This window comes from Culex quinquefasciatus, chromosome 3 (genome assembly GCF_015732765.1).
Source record: "Culex quinquefasciatus strain JHB chromosome 3, VPISU_Cqui_1.0_pri_paternal, whole genome shotgun sequence".
In the NCBI taxonomy this organism is placed as follows: Eukaryota; Metazoa; Arthropoda; class Insecta; order Diptera; family Culicidae; genus Culex; species Culex quinquefasciatus.
In genome coordinates this window covers 2,887,815-2,905,951 of record NC_051863.1, presented here as the reverse complement: position 1 = coordinate 2,905,951, position 18,137 = coordinate 2,887,815, and the positions used below count along the sequence as shown (strand labels likewise).

Sequence of the window (18,137 nt, the reverse complement as noted above, 5' to 3'; positions counted from 1 at the left end):
AATGTTATGCTTTGCTTTTTTTTTTGTTCATGGCCCATTATCACACGCGCGCGATTGTAGCTGATGGGTATCATCAACATTCGCAGCATCCGACCGACCTGCGAGGGAGGACGGGTGGTGGCAAACGTGGGATCTTGTGCCACACATGCGCCACGTGGTGACGATGGTTCAACAATTTGGGCGCGATGGCGTGGAACCGGAATCGATTCCGGCGGATTAGATGAATTTTTTTAGGATATTGAAGGTTTTGTGTACAATTTATGGCCGGGATGAGCTCAGAATCCTTAATTTGAGATTGCCGTTTAGATAAAACGAATAGAATTTGCAGTTTAAGAATACAGTCCAGACTCGATTATCCGAAGTTTCGTTTATCCGAAAAATGATTATCCGAAGGTTTGTATAAGACTTCGGAAAACCGAATCAAGAATCGCTTTATTTTTTCTGCTTTTAAACATCAAACTCCAGTTCTGCAACCCCATTTTAGTCAAATTTGAATAGTTGATTGCCTATTAAATAATAAACTGCACTTTTCAATATTTCATCATCGCCATATTGGCCGCCATCTTGGATTAAAATTTTTTAAATCACTTTATAGCAATTCCACCTCAAATTTGGATTTTTTCTGGTACTTTTGTACCCGACCCTCTCCGAATTCAATGGAACTTTTTAGACATGTTATTCTAGGCCTACATAAGCCATTTTTGTGTATATGGAGCCAATTGTACTCAAAAATGACATTTGAGAAGGGGGTAAGTTATTTAAATATTTTTATATTTTGTAATTTAATAATTACTGTATCTTGAAGTCGTTGCATCGTATCAAAAAGTGGTCAGAGACAATCTTGTAGGAAATTGGACGAAAAAATACACTGAAAGAAAAATACACGCCACTTTTCTGAGATTTTTCAATTTTTAAGTTTAAAAATTAAATTTTAAGGTGATGTCACGATTTTTTTTGTTCAAAATTTTTGTGAAAAGAGCCTAAAATGTGACAAAAAGACTCACAAAAAATGCAGGACGGTATGTCTCTCCTGAAAAAATACAAAAATCATTTACTAAAACTGTTTTTTTGAGAAGTGGTCTATACGTCAAAATTTTCAAACACCGATAATGGGAATAGAATCCCTAGACAATTTTCGTAAAAGTCTCCATGTTGACTATTGTTCTATGTCCAATCGTTGTGAAGATACAGCGGTTTTAAAAATAAAACTGTTGAAAAATTGTCTTTTTTTGGTTTCTGGCGATTTCTATATGACAGACTTGACTTTTCAGTCTCGTTAATATTTTTACTAGCATTTCAATTGGTTGTATGGACTTACAGATATAAGCTCTATTAAATTGCTCGTAACTGAAAAGAGAATATTTTTTCAGTGTGGTAAAAACCTGGATAGAAAATAAGCTCACGTAAATATCAAAACGAGTCAAATCGAATAGCTGTCAAAGGCAAACATATAGGAAATTGGACGAGCTTTCTGGTAAAAATATTTACGAAACTGGACTGGACGAGTTTGGACTGTATAAAAAATTAAAGACATTGTTGTTTTAGAAAATCAAGTAACTTCTCATAATTAACTAATACCCAAACTTTTTTTAGCGTGCAGATAACAAGTTCTCTGAACACAATTCTTGAATAATATTAAAGAAATGTTTCTTATAGAGGGTGATGATTCTCCAGATTTTCAATTTGCCGGGAATCGAGAGTTGAATTTTACTATTTCCCGGAAATTACCGAGACCCGGTAATTTAATGTCATATGGGTCATTCCATCTCAACTGTGCACGAAAAAATGCAAATTTTAAAATTACCCTCCCTGAGTTTAACTAATCTAATGTCGATTATTTACTTTATATTATTTTTCTTATAATATTATTAATAAAGTCAAAATTCTCGGAATTCCGGCCCATCACTAGCGTGGTTCACAGGTATATAAAAAAGACAAAAGTGTGTAATTTCGAGTGGCTTAACCGGAATTTTTAGGCACTATAGCCCCAGAAGCTAGCCTCAAATTTTGAACGCATCTAGCGTTGTTCCACTATTGACCTGAAGTTATTATGTAATTTCAATTAATTTATTTAAGTTGTTCTTCACCTTTAACTCTTCTTCGAGAAAGTTTTCCTATATCCTATGAAATTTTCTCAAATCTAGATTCAATTTTTAAAAGGTCCTATCTGCATAGGAAACCCATGACGGATAGGTTATTTTGAAAATTTAATCTAGAAATTAGATTTTTCTATATTTCTTGCTTACAAAGTAATGGATAAAAACCAATAAGAAACGTAAGAATAGGAAAATTTGATAGGGATAACTCCTACAAAAGAGAAAATAGAATAAAATAGGGCAGAAGCCAAGAAGCTCTTCAATAATTTCAAGAGACACGATTTTCTGGCTTCTCGTTGAACCTTTCTTCATTTCCCTCTTAAATTACCGCCCGTACAAATTTATGAAGCATTAAACGCAAACGACCCCTGGCTCACGTATCCCTTCCGGAACCGACGAAAGCGACCGTTTCAGCACACGGAAGTGGAAAAGTCACCTCAACACTCCCGGGCCGGAATGGCAAAGGCCAGACAAGCAGATTAAAATGCCCTCGAGGGTGTTTCATCTCTTCCCGCTCGAGCTCGCTGGAAGTGACATGCGACGGGTTTACATTCCGGATGCACATTCTAATGCAGCCAGCCACTACACACCTCGGAAACGCGGGAGGAAGGTGTCAGCTTCGACACTTCCCTCGGGGCGCCACCACACAGACGTTGTCATGGCCGTTTTGTTATCCTACCGCTGCGCACAAGAATGAAGAGCACTTGCAGGCTGGATAAGCGGTGAACAGCTCATAACTGCATCATGTCACATGTGAGGGAGAAGTGGTTTGTGGGAGAAGCACCAGGTTTGAACACTTTGATATTGAGGGATCGAATGAGGTTGGTACTTGAACAAAAAAAAAGTTAAATAAAAACACAAATTTTAGAATAATTAAAACAGATTCGAAAAATGAAACTCTAAGGGTTAAGTTTTCCATATTGGCAGTTAAGAAGCACATCGATATGCTCCTTTTCATCAAATGCACACCAACCGTTAAGCTTGTTCGAAAAGATGACAGCCCTCAAGGCAAAATTGTTATAGTGGCTCCACCGAATCTCCTTTGCAGCGAGCGGAACGGATATCATCTCCTCTTTCATGTGTCACATTTACCTAATTGAAAGCTGACGCGAAATGCACCTTCATGCACCTAGCCGTTGTGCTTTCTGTTATGGATCATGGCAATATGCCCCAGGGTGTGGCGTGTGAAAGTGACGTGAAATGTGTTTTTGGTTTGAGAAGTTTATCCCAGGATTCAGATGAAATATATTATGATTGTGAGATACTGTATTCTGAACTTGTAGGGTGAACTATTTTTTACTATTCCTGTTTTTTTCGAGAAGATCAGAATCATGCCTTCAGAAAAGCGGATTAAAAATAGATATTCTGAATGTCAAAAAAAATTAAGCTTCGCATATTTTGGCATAACATTGTTTATCAAAATTTTCTTTACAAAATGAGCCTTTTTCAAATTTTAATTTTTCTGTTTTTTAATCTCGCTGGAACTTTTTGGGTGTCTTCCGCATGCCCAAAGAAGCTATTTTGCATCATCAGTTTGTTCATATCATTTCCCTCAAATTTGGCAGCTCTAAATGGGTATAAATATATAAATTGTTCGCTCTACGGCATGGCTTTGGCTTTCACTACCACGAGATTCCAACACGAAACTAGAAGTCCGACGCATAAACAGTAAGGATCGATTTGGGGTTTTCGGCAAAATTGTAGATTTTGTTTGATAAAAAATTGTTGAGTGATTGTTAAACTTTTTGTCGATAAAAATAAAAAAAAACAATTTTCTTTTTTTAATCTTGTAGGGAAAAATTTCAAGATAAACAAAACAAAATTTTACCAAGTTATGAATTTTTGAAACAAATTGTGGGCAAACAAGTTTTAAAATAAAATTTATATTCAAACATAACTTTAGAGTGAACTAAAAGCACTTATTTTTTATTTATTTTTTCTGAGATGCTTGGCCAGATTTTACGATTTCAGATTATTTTTTATTGAAAAAGTGTATAAAATAAATAAAAATCATTTTCTAACATTGAAAAATGGACCATGAGTTCCCGAGAAACCGGTTATCAAAAATTTAGTTGGCTAACTGGGCAACACTGAGGAAATCAATTTTTATCATTTTTAGCATGGTCATTTCTCATTTCTCGTTTTCGTTTCGTTTCATTTCTCAGCAACCAAAGGTCGTATCCACAAAGTTAAAAAAAAGCAATTTTAGAGAATTTTCTCAGCTTTTCGTAAATATGTTTTTCAAAAATGGGGAAACATGGGCACTTTTTTTTAAACATTGAAAACAGCGTCAATTTGTAAGTACCATAAAATGAATATAACTTAAAAACCGTGCACATTATCAAAATTTGACTGAAGTACTTTATGATTGCTGTGGTGATGTCCACATCTTGGTTCCGTAGCACTCACGATACACCTGATTCCGGTTCCTCACTCTGCAACTTGTGCTGCAACCGCTCACTGTCCGTTCGCCTTACTTGTCTGTCAATCTCTAACTACACTGCTATTCGAGGTTACTCACATTTCCTACTCTGCCAAGATTATGCCAATAAAGGTAAGCACCACATCTCGATTTTTCTCAAGATGGTAAATCGATTTCTATGTTAGCAATTTGACTGGATGAAACTTGAGCTTGAAAATCATGTTATAATCCTGTTGGATCTTCAAATGTGTGCGTGCGTCGAATCGTACTTCAAATGTCTATTACCTCCGCACTAGCATCAACGCATTTCCCTAGACAACCGCTTTACTATTTGGTTTGACCTAGGCCGGTTCGTACTATGTCCTTCAACATGTTAGAAAGATCTATATAAAACATTTGCAGTAATGATGAACATTTCAATACCATATTCTACCATCTTTTTTCAAAAATTTCTTAATGTAGAGTAATCACTTTTAATAACGTGGTCACTAAAATTACAATTGGGCACCAGCGGTAGCGAAAACAAGTCAGAGAGGGCCATGAAATGCTCCAAGAAATCTATCCCTTTTTTAATGGTGCTGTTTGTAAAACTACATCGTGACCCGCTTATTTTTTCCTGGCCCCAAATACGAAGTATTATTTAGCGTTATTTTCTTGGCCAATAAGGCTTTCTAGTCACAAATTTACCAACACATTGAAAGTATGTTTACATGACAGCTGGACGTTTGTTTGCATCAGGTTTCCTATCTCTTTCTAGCAAAAGTTTTTTGTCAGGCGACTTCTAGCTGGCTTTTTTTGACTGGCTGCCCGATATGTCAGACAACATACTTCGCAGGGCTGTGACAGCTACAGCTCGATCATTGTTTGCATCAGGACACTGTGACGAGGAGTTCGTCATTTTTGAGTTAAATTATATTTTTTTCACTGGGCCTAGAAAGCCTTATTGGCGACTGTGGTTATATTCTGGTTATCTTTTTTATGTTACGCTCTATGGTATGGAACTGGTAGTCCTCTACGCATTTTTTATATTCTGCATTTCCCACCCTTTTACCAGGCGGCTATTTGTTTTCCTTTTTTTTCATTATTTTGTTTTTACAAATTTCATTAAAATATTGCTTATAGTTAAGATTTCTATGAATCTATTAATTCAGCGATTCTCGATCTTTTCTAGGCTGGTACATCCTACCATGTTAATGAAGAGAGATCCCCACAAACCCTAGCGATACATCTCTTATAAACGGCACGACCTAAAACTGTATTTGTGATAACTCTCACGTCCACTTGAAGTTCTCGCCTTACTTTCTCTATAAGGTCCCATGTACCTAGGAATTCACGGCGTACTGGTTGTTTTGGAAAAAAATATTCTAGGATTTATCACTTACTCTGTGAATGCTTCATCGAAACTACTGGTGTTAAAACACTTGATCTGATTCTACGTGCTACAGTTCTTGGTGTTCTCTGTTGTGAGATACCAGTCGGCCTTCTAGAACCATTCTAGAACCATTTGCTTCCTCGAGACTCGTCCTGTCGAACTGTGTATCACAAAGTCCCACCGCCTTTTCTCTTGACTTCACATCAGGCACATCGAACAAAACCATTTTCTAGTCTCACCAAGTCTTATCAATCGTGTGGCTCATTAATGCGTATCTTCTTTGTACAATAATGCTTCTTCCAGCTATCAGGTTTTCTCTAACTTGTCCACCCAGTGACGCATTTGCATATCACTATTCTTTTCCATTCAAATGCCGTTGCTCAAATTTTGTCTCATCATTTTATTTGTGTTATTTCCATTTCGCTTTTTTTGTATTTGAATCAAAGTTGTTTTTTTTTAAATTTATGACCATTTTACACCAGCTCACCTTAACCGAACTAACGCTTAGTTTATGGTAAGTCACTGGTGTAAAAATCCTTCATTTCCATTGTTACTTTTATCCCGGTCCTTTGGTCTGCTTTTTATCATGTAAGCATACGTTAGGTATTTGGAACATCATATTTAACTACATTTCCATTCCTTCTTTTTTTTAGGTTTAATTACCTTTTTTCAGACAGCAGCTTATAATAAAATTGTGCATGTGCCTACTTCGCAATTTTTTCCGTTCCCCTTGTGTTAGACCTTCCAAGACCTTGCTGCAACTTCCACCTTGCCTTTAATACAATGCTATTTCTAAGTTACTGCTGAAACTTTTTTTTATCAGTTTACTGCCTAAAATTAATCGCTATCAACCTAATTGGGTTGAACAACTTGTATCTTATAATGTGTGAAAAAGGGTTTCTTTGTCGCTGTAGATATTTTTCCACGTTGTTTGGTTTCCTAATTGATTTTCCTCAACTCTTAGTTGTACTGTAATGTACTTCCATTTTCCAATTTGTCCTGTTATAAACTTACAAATGCTCATCGTGATTTTTTTTTGTGAAATATTTGTTTTCTCCTGTCAGTGTCGTGATCTGATTTCTCTATTCTCAATTTGTGTTACATTCGTTAAATTATAGCTTGTGTTCCTGTACTCTTCCTTACTCTCCAGCATTTTTTCAGGTTAGCTTTGTATTTACTTTACTTAGAAATCGATTTCCAACAAAAACATGCAAAAATATTTTGTGTTAAATAGAGCTAAACTCTTAGTTAAACTTCTAATGCTAGTTGAATTGGAACACTTTCTTATAAGTGTGCGTATTTTTTTTTAACTAGCTAAATTCAAAATTTCCTTAAATTGTGCTTTCAAGTGAGCAATTATTTTATTTCAATTTATTACTTTATGTTGCCGATCCGTAATGTTAAATCGAAACCATTTTTTTTAGAAGAGGAATACCAACTTTTAGTAGGGGAACTATACCCTTTTTCAGCCTATTTCTATTATCGGCCTATCAGCACTTTGTTCATGAATTACGGCTTTCAAAAAGTGTTTTTGACTGTTCCAAAGTTATAAATAGCTCGAATTAAAGTGAGCAAGCAACTCTCCATTGTTGAAATATCTGTAAATGTTGATTTAATAGCGGAAAACGGCAAAGTGATGGGAATTGGTCGAACGGCTTATAGTGATCAAAATGGGTATATTTCCCTATAAGCTATTGCTTCCTACCCTAAATTATTAACTCACTATCCGGCTATTGGCTAGTATCCTGTCCAGCAATTAATTTGAACTAAACTTTATATTTTATTTTATTTTTTTTTTTTACACTCTTTTTGGCTTTTAGTCAAAACATTTTTTCTTGGCTTTCTCTCCTGACTTTTTGTTGACCTGATCTTATCTGGCTGTTTGCCGATTCGATTTTTTTCTCTTGGTCGCGAATGCAGCTTGTTAGTCATTTCGTTTCCCACCAGGCTCGATGCCTTGACCTGTGGTCTCGTGGACCCGAATGCAGATTCTTGGTCTTTATGCTTTGTATCTGGTTCATAACTTCGGTTTCTGACTCGTGGTCTTCCCGTTGCAACTCTGGCTCGAAGCCTCCGGCTCTGACTCGTAGTCTTGCCGTTTCATTCCTGGCTCGAAGCCTTTGTCGCTGACTCGAAGTCTTAGCGTCCCATTCTTGGCTCGAAGCCTCCGGCGCCGACTCAAAGTCATAGCGTCCCCTTCCTGACTCGAAGCATCCAGCGCCGACTTGGAGTCTTAGCGTCTCATATCTGGCTCATAGCCTCTTTAGTTCAACGTTGTCAACAACAAAAACCAAACCATTCTCTTTAACGACCCCAAGGTCTTTGGGTGTCTTTATTGCAAGCTTCAGCTCAAATGTAGGAGTCTAAAGGCTTGAATGAGAAGATCGCCCAATCTTCATTTTACTCAAAACAAACCATCCACCCCAGGTTTCGAACTGACTTTTGGATTGCGATTCCTACCGCCGACCAGCGACTTCACCGGAGCCGGCTTGGTTTAGTATGTTGTTTATACCTATACCATGGAGGCGAATCCTATCCTTGGGATAATTTAACGGCCTAATAACAACTAAGGCTGGGACCGACGTTTTACTTCCTCTTCCGATGGAAGGCTGGAGCAGATGGGAAGCGAACCTACGATCATCAGCTTACAAAGTAAACAGCGTAACCATTCAGCCACGCCTGCTCCTGTTCAACGTTGTCGCGTCACTTGAAATTCAATTCAATTGCCGTGACGCAGGCATGCTTGGGATTGAGGCCGGTTTCCTGCCAAATCATGTTAGTGTCCATATCTTTGCGAAACCAAAGCTTGGCTTTCGTTACCGCCAAGGAAATCGTCCCTCCACCAACTAACCAACAATTTCCGTCAACAAATCTACTGCCAAAACATCAGAAAACTTCACAGAAAAAGCGAACAAGTTTGTTTTCTGTGCCAATGTTTACAAATTTTCATTTTTCAAAACTGGTGGGCGTAGACTGTTTCAGCAGCACCTTAATTGAACTCCACAGCATCGTGTTTTGTTTCACCGACCTCAAATGTAAACAAAACTTAACAACCTTACCGGGACCAACTTCCAGATCCCATCCTCGTCGCCATTTGTGGTGATGTCCACATCTTGGTTCCGTAGCACTCACGATACACCTGATTCCGGTTCCTCACTCTGCAACTTGTGCTGCAACCGCTCACTGTCCGTTCGCCTTATGGCCTATCTACAATCACTTAGCTTAGAAAATTTCACTTAGCTTAGGAATTTGAATCAATGGAAATGAATCTGAGTTTCTACAATGGAAAAGTAATCAAATTAGAAACTGACGTTTGGTTTGGAAAATTTCAAAATCTACGGTAAGTTGACGTTTCCATATCAAAGGTAAACAAACAACTGCATAGCAACGTATATCAGCCCAGCAAGTTTTCTAAGTTGATTGTGGATGACGAACGTAAGTTGCAAACTTTCCTAAGTAACTACTTTACTTAGATGTTCTAAGCTAAGTGATTGTAGATAGGCCATTACTTGTCTGTCAATCTCTAACTACACTGCTATTCGAGGTTACTCACATTTCCTACTCTGCCAAGATTATGCCAATAAAGGTAAGCACCACAATTGCAAATATGATTTTCATTGAAAAATGCAGCCAGTTTTTGAAATATCACTATTTAAAAAATGCATAAATTTGTCAAAGAGGCTTTTCTGTAATTTTCTGAAAAGATGGCATTTTATGTTCAATAGAACATTTTTTTTGCATTTCCGACGTGAATCTACTTACTTTGCCTGTCATTCTTGAACGACGAAAAAGCCTACTTTTCTGTACCAAATTCAACAGAATCGAATAGCAACACTTTTCAAAACAAAAATGCTGAAAAGTTCTTTTTTTCAGCACTGAAATGGATGCCAAAAAGTTGAACTTTTCAGCACCTTTTTCGAAAAGTTTTTTTTTCAAACCTTTTTTTATTTAAACGGTAAATTGACTAAAAAACAAGAATATTTGACTTATAGTTTCACTCAAAGGGTGTTTTTCAGAATTGCAAAAATATGCTGTATAGAACTCGTAACAAAACTTGGATTTTTCAGCACTCATTCTATATATGTACGATTCGTGCTGAAAAAAAATCTTCTTTTAGAAACTTGTTGCATAAACTACTTTTGGACAATTCGATTTTGTTAAATCAAATAGTAGTTTATGCAACAAGTTGCAAAAAGAAGATTTTTTTAGCACGAGTTGTACATTTATCCAACGAGGTTCACCAAGTTGGATAAATACGACGAGTGTTGAAAAAAGCAAGTTTTGCAACGAGTTCCATACAACGTTTTTTGCAATTCCGAAAAACACCCTTTGAACAGAATTACAGGACAAATGTCCATGCATTGAGTCAATGAATCGTTTAAATCAAAAAAATGTTGAAAAGTATAACTTTTCCTAACAAGTGCTGAAAAGTTCAACTTTTCAGCATCCATTTCAGTGCTGAAAAGTAGAACTTTTCAGTATTTGTTTTGAAAAGGGTTACTATTCGATTCTTTTATTTTTGGTACAGAAAAGTAGGCTGTTTCGTCGCTCAAGAATGACAGGAAAACATTCAGTCGCCAGCCAGCGACAAGTTAAGTTTTTGAAGTTAAGTGAAGTTTTTGACAGATGGAGATGGAGGAATCCTCCGAGGAGGAAGATTTTCATCCCGTCCGCGGGAATCGGAAGCGGAAGAAGTCCAGCGAGGTCACTGGAATCGGCATCGAAGGAGAAAAAGTTGAGAAGACCCTGCTCAACAACAACAAGTTCAGCCCGCTAGCGGATAACAAAAACAACAACAATGCCAGCCCAGCAGGAGGAGGGGACGCCCCGGCGGTTCCACCACCCGGCCAGTCGGCAGGTAAACAAAAGCAACCACCTTTGGTGATTTTTACAAGCTCGTGGCAATAGTGGAAAGTTGTAAACTTGGTTTCAAACCGATTTACAAACTAACCCGATTTGGAACCAAGGTGACCTGCTTCTCTGTCAAAGATTTTGACAAGTTGCAAGAGCTACTCAAGAAGAAGAAAGTGGAATTCTACACACACGATCGGCGGAGCGAACGAAATCATCGGGTGGTTCTTCGTGGTTTTCCTGATGAACTGAAACCGGACGAGGTCAAGTACCTTCTGAAGAGGGATCTCAAGCTGGACGCGCTGGAGGTGCATGTCATCAAGCGGAAGGAAAAGTCCAGCGTGGATGAAACTCCGTACATTGTGGTCTTCCCCAAGGGATACACCAATCTGAAGAAGCTCTCTGCAATGAAAGTTGTGGCAAGCACTATCATCCGGTGGGAGGCCTACCGGAACAAGCTGGGTCATGGAACCAGGAACTGTCACCTGAAAGGGAGGTGCAACAACTGTGGGGATCCCCACAAGACGGACGAGTGCAAAGTCCAAGAAGCCGAGCCGAAGCGGTGTGCCAACTGCTCTGGAGCCCACGAAGCCACGGACCGCAGCTGCCCTAAGCGTGCGGACTTCATCCGGAGGCGCCAGCAGGCGTCGAAACCGAAACCGCCGGCAAGGAAGGCGGAGAAGCAGAGTCCAGCAGTTCCGGTGTTTACGCCGGCGGAGTTCCCTCCGCTGCCGGGCGCAGTTCCGGACGGAAAATCCAAGGATCGCCCTCGTCCCGCAGGAAGCAGCCAAGGTGGCCCCCGAGACGGTGGAGCCACGGAGAAGGAAGCTGGGGAGGTACTCTACAGTTCGGCTGAGCTGTGGGGGATTTTCTCCGAGTACATCGGCAGGTTCAAGACCTGCAAGACCCGCTTGGATCAAGTAACCCTCGTCAGTTATATGATCTCCAAGTATGGAATTTAAGGAGTTTTTTTTTGTTATTATATATTTATATATTATATTTTTTACTGATCCTCGGTCCCAACCTGGTCACAGCACCTAAAAGGACCTAATAAAAATAAGTAAAGAAAAAAAAATGACAGGAAAAGTAAATAGTTTCACAACGGAATTGCAAAAATACATTTTTTACAACATTTTAGAACATTAACATATTATTTGAAATGCATAAGAATTAAAAAATCTTTCTGACAGTTTAACATTTGTAAAGTTTCTGAGTTAATTTGTCAAAATTCAATGGAAAGATTTTTGAACTATTTTAAAATAACATAGGATACAACAAGAGAAAGTTGTATGTACTCAAAATTTAAAAAAAGCTAAATTACTTTTGATCCTGGACTGCTCTTACTGATTCAATTCATAGTTAAAATTGAAAATCATTTTAATAAATTGCTATTGCTAGTTATGTACAATAAAGGTTGTGTTTTGCCTTTCCAATTTAACATCTATATGTTTTATTTTTTTTAAATCACTTTTTTTGCTCAAAATTTTAAAGCATGATTAAAAAATTAGACATGGAAAAATGTGCCGCGCTGATGGCTGGTACGACTTTGAATCAATAAAACATGCTTTGTGTGCACTGTGCCCCCAGCCCAGCCCCACAACATAATTCCATCGAAGCAAGCAAAGAGAAATGAATGCAAGCAAGCAAACAACAGAAAAGGAAGAAAAAAATCTGAAAAGAACAAAACGCTGCATTATGTTCGTACGATTGTTTGTCCTTAATTCTCTGGAGAAAATTGCCGAGCCGAGTTTCCCTCCGCGCTAGCATCGTATCTCATTTCCTGCCAAGGCTGTTCTTCTGTTCAGCAGCATCAGCGTGCCAAGTGGAAATTGTAGAACAATAAAATCATCCATTGGGGAGGGGTAGTGTGGGGTATAGGTTCTAGGCAAGACCCATGAACGTGGTGGGGAAGGGGGAAAAACTTTAAATCATGAAGCATAATCCACGCGATTTATAGCCAGTAAAAGGAAAATCTCCCGGAAAATTCCCCGTTCTCCTTAAAAGGCATTCTGGGGGTTTAGGTTGAGCGAGTATGGAGTAAAGTTTTTGGCGCGGAAATGGCATTCCATGCACCCGCAGCAGAAAACCCAAACCGGCAGGATAGGGGTGGAAAATTCTTGTCAGTTTTCTGCGTTTCATTTGTGAATTTGCTCTTGTGCTCCGTCGAATAAGGAAGAAAGAAGAGTGCTTGGATTGTGTGAGGACGGTTGCACATTTCTGTGCGCGGAGAATTGTTTTATTTCAAGAATAAACTTTGGCAGCTCTCGCATTGATGGTTGTTTGGCTTTTGGAAGGGTGCTCTGGGGAGAAAAAGTAAACTTGTTCTTCAACTACCTGAGTTTAATGGGGGTTGAGTTTTGGGTTTGAGGAACTTTGTTCCGAAATTGTAGCTTTGGCTTTGCCGCTGGATGAAGTTTTAGGAGGTATTGTTATTTCAGTTTCAGAGTGTTTAGTTAAACTCCCAAAAAGTTGAACGATTTTAGTTTTTTAATGACGCCAAAATGACGCATTAAATTTTGTTCAAATGAACTTACAAACTCAATTTCGAATAAATTTCATACTCAAACAGAAATGCATCATTTTCATGTCTCTTTTGAGATCACGATATCGAGTGACTGTAATTTGCGATATGAATCGATTTTTAAGCTTAAAGCAATGCTCAAAAATAATTAATACAAATAAAAATATTTTTTTAACTTTACAAAATAACCTTCAAATGTTATTTTCAGATGACAAAAATGTCAGCTTAGAACTGAAAACAAAACATGATTCAAATTCATTAGGATAGAATGCCTCCTGTCTCGTCAGAGGCGCTGGAGCAGAAATCCCACGTTAGAGGAAGGCCATGCCCCGGGGGGCGTAGTGCCAATAGTTTCGTTTTAGGATAGAATGCCATTTTTTTACATCTTTGGATGAAGAAAACATTTGAAAATATGACGCGAATTACTAACATTTTCCAGCGTTTCAAAAAATTACGGCAAGTGGCGACTTATCACCAAATAATAAAGAAAAGTTTATGAATTTCAAAAATTCTAGCAATATTAAAAAATATCAGTATTTCAATAATTAACTATGAATACAAGTTTGGTCTAAACTATGAAATTTGGAAAATTATCTATTTGTAGACCTTTTCAAGATTAGAGCTTGATTTTAAGACATTGAAATTGTTTTTATTGATCTGAAAATTTCACATAAATTTCAGTTTTCAACATTGAAAATAGAACTAAAAGTTTCCGAAATATCGCCTGTTGAAAATTACAGCCTAATCTGGTAACACTCAGAAAAACTCATTTTCATCGATTCGAATTCTTTGTGGGGCTGTATCTCAGAAACTAATTTCCTGATTTTTATTGTTTCAGTGTGAAAACTGTAGAAAAATTTCTCTGTTTTTTCAACAATATTTTTTCAATGGCGCTTTCATTCAAGAAATATTTTAAAATGCAATAAGGCTGGTACAAATATTTTTAAAAGTTTTTGTCACCCCCTTCGAAATTGGCCCTAAAAATCAGGGGGCAAAAAAAATATTTTTACAATAAACTTCAAAATTTCAATGAAAATTCAAGTGCAACCAACTGAAATCAAATTAAAATACATTCTCCTGCGCTTAAAATCATTTTTGGCATGTTTGGGTTTATTAAAAAATCTTAAGATTTTTTGAAAATTTTCGATGCAAAATCTTTTTTTTCGATACAATTTTTGTTTTTGTCAGATCCTAGATTTTTTGAAAACTAATGATTGCAAAACAACTGAACTAGTGTAAAATGCATTTTAAAACACTTTTTTTATTTAAATGTGAAGACTATGGCTTGTTATTTAAATTTTTATATTTTTTTATTTTTTTGCCCCCCCCCCCTTGACCTCGGCCGAGGGACAAAAACTTTTTTAAATATTTGCATCGGCCTAAAACTAAAAAAAATGTATGCCCTTAAAATGGCTATAACTTTAAAACCATGCATTTTATTTTAAAAAAATAGAATATGTTTCGGCTGCAAATTAAATTTTTCTTCAGAACATGATTTTTGATAAAATTTGTTTGTGCAAATTTTCAATATTTTCAAAAACAATAATTTTTTTGTTAAATTTAACCAGATTTGCAGCATCACTATGGCCTTTTAGGGGAAATATAACCTTTCCAATCAAACTCCTATCTTCGTCATATGGAGAATTTGATGCTCAATTAAACCTCCAAAAATACTATTTGGGCTATAAACATACCAGCAACAGCACCGCCTCGAGTAAGCACGCAAATTCATGCCATTTACTGGCCAAAAATATCAAATTTAATGCACTTTTAATCATAATTTCTATTTTGCGAGACCATTTCTCATCATTTTGGTGGCACACACATCCACACACAAGATCAGAGGTTGACTGCTTAACGAAAGTCGCCATCAATATCTTTTCGCTTGCACTAACGATTTCAAAGCGCTTAAGATATAAATTTGCTTCCAACTACCGGCAACATGTTCTTTTGCCCTTTAGTTAGTCACTCACTTGAAAAATAATCCCGAAACATGTAAATAATTAGCAAGCACCATTTAAAAACAAACGCGTAAAGTCTTTTGACGTTACAATTTTGACTACCCATTCCAATCGAAGGCTGAAGAAAACCGAGCGAGGAGCGAAGACAAATAAAGAACAAAGGGTAGCCACCAACACCACCAACATGCTGGTGCAGCGCTTGTTGGAGGGAGCAAGTGCTGCCAGGAAACTTTCGCTATAAATGCTACTTTTCGTGAGTGTTCGCTTAAAATTTCATCAATTTTGGCAGCACTAAGCAGACCCAAAAGAGCGCTGGAAGAAAAAAAAAAGAACTAAGCTGAAAATAGAAAATGGGCGTGGCCCAATGCACTCTACTGATTAGAATGCATTTTTGAAATATTTTTGTTTAATGTTTGTAAAAGGAACAGCATAACTTTTAATAAAAGTGAAAATTCGCGTATATATTTTTTTTTGAGAAATCATAATCATAACCAACAACTTTGCCGAAGACACCAAATCGATCAGAAAATCCCTTCTCGAGATACATAATTTTCTATGACCAGCTGGAGACTTGTAAGGAATAACTTATGATGCAAAGTTGCTTCTTTTCACATAGAAAATTCATGTTCGAAGTTTCACCCAATTAAAAAATTAGCAAAGAAAAGTCGATTTTCGAAATCGTAGAGAATCACTCAAGACGAAAGCACGAAAGTGTAAGTCTCTATAATAAACTAGGTAAAATTAAACTTCATAAAAATAACTACATATTTGGTTATAAATACTTTTTTCCAAAGAAATGAGGCCATTGCAAATAGTTTTCAAAGCGATTTAAATCATATTTAGCATATTTGGGATCGATTACAGATATTTAGCTTTTTGCCTTCCTCACTGAGGTAAGGCTATAATCCTGCTCTAAAAATGAACTTTGTATAAAAACGTCGTAGACCCACCTTCATGTATACATATCGACTCAGAATCAAAAACTGAACAAATGTCTGTGTGTATGTGTGTGTGTATGTGTGTGTGTATGTGTGTGTGTATGTATGTATGTGACCAACAAACTAGCTCATGTTTCTCAGCACTGGCTGAACCGATTTGACCCGAACCTGTTGCATTCGACTTGGTTTAGGGTCCCATAGATCGAGTTTTATACAGATTGAAGTTTCGATAAGTAGTTCAAAAGTTATGTATAAAAATGTGTTTTCACATATATCCGGATATCACTTAAATGTTTGTAAACTATGTCCGGATCCACCATCCGACCCATCGTTGGATAGGTTACCAAAAGACCTTTCCAACGAGTCCAAAACATTGAAGATCTGGCAACCCTGTCTCGAGATATGGCCATTTAAGTGATATTTATGTACTTTTTGTAAGCCGGATCTCATTTAAATGCATGTAATCTATGTCCGGATCCACCATCCGACCCATTTTTGGATAGGTTATCAAAAGACCTTTCCAACGAGTCCAAAACATTGAAGATCTGGCAACCCTGTCTCGAGATATGGCCATTTAAGTGATATTTATGTACTTTTTGGAAGCCGGATCTCACTTTAATGTATGTAAACTATGTCCGGATCCATCATCCGACCCATCGTTGGTTAGGTAGTTGAAAGACCTTTCCAACGAGTCCAAAACATTGAAGATCTGGCAATCCTGTCTCGAGATATGGTCACTTAAGTGATATTTATGTATTTTTTTGTAGCCGGATCTCACTTAAATGCATGTAAACTATGTCCGGATCCACCATCCGACCCATCGTTGGATAGGTTATCAAAAGACCTTTCCAACGAGTCCACAACATTGAATATCTGGCAACCCTGTCTCGAGATATGGCCTCTTTAGTGATATTTATGTACATTTTGGAAGCCGGATCTCACTTAAATGTATGTAAACTATGTCCGGATCCACTATCCAACCAATCGTTGGATAGGTTATCAAAAGACCTTTCCAACGAGTCTAAAACATTGAAGATCTGGCAACCCTGTCTCGAGATATGGTCACTTAAGTGATATTTATGTACTTTTTTTATTCCGGATCTAAAAAATAGATGAAATTTGTGTACAACCCCATCAAATCAGCCATTGTTGGTAATGAGTGAGGAAGGCTCCAACCACATAGGTGGATTAAGTTAGTTTTTTGTGAAATTCCAATCTCGGATTAGTTTTCAAATTGACGTAAGAGCCAATGGTTAATGAAGCCTTTTTTTGCAGCGGTATTCGACCTACTTACGAAAAGTTGATTTCAAAAATGCTTAAGATTGTTCATCTCATCTACACGTCTTTCAAGTGGCCCAAATTGAAAATAAATGAAATTTTGTTATAACTTGGAGAAAAACGAATATTAGTGTCGGAGGTCACGGTGGCTCTTACGGCTTTTTGGAAACTTACCCGAGCAATGTACAATAAAAAGAATGTGTTTTTTCGTCCTAACACAAAATATTCCTCAATACTCAATACTAAACATATAATAGCAAAAGACTTTCTTCAGGTTATATTTTAACATTCCAACGCCCAAGGCTCCAAAAAAGTTGGAACGGTAACTTCAACTCAATGGTTCTCGGGCATAACTCAACCAATCAAGATTATTCTTCTTTCCAGTGATTTGTTAGGATGTCTAGATGATTCTAGAACTTTACAGAACTTAATTTGATGAAATCTGTAATTTTTGCAATCAAAAACATCGTTCCAACTTTTTTATTTGCGTGTAAAAAAAAATTCGCCAAAACTTCCGCGGAGGCAGTCGTTTTAAAAAAGGTGGAACGATGTTTTTGATCGCAAAAATTACAGAATTCATCAAATCAAGTTCTGCAAAATTTTAGGATCATCTAGACATTCTTACAAATCACTGGAAACAAGAACCGTCCCGATTGGTTGAGTAATGCCCGATAACCAGCGAGTTGAAGTTACCGTTC

At 37.2% G+C, this 18,137-nt stretch overlaps 1 protein-coding gene across 1 annotated transcript in view; it reads left to right on the top strand.

The window, feature by feature from the left end:
* The window catches only part of LOC6039003, a 47,498-nt gene that overhangs the window by 20,496 nt on the left and 8,865 nt on the right, over nucleotides 1–18,137 (top strand). The window lies entirely within an intron of this gene.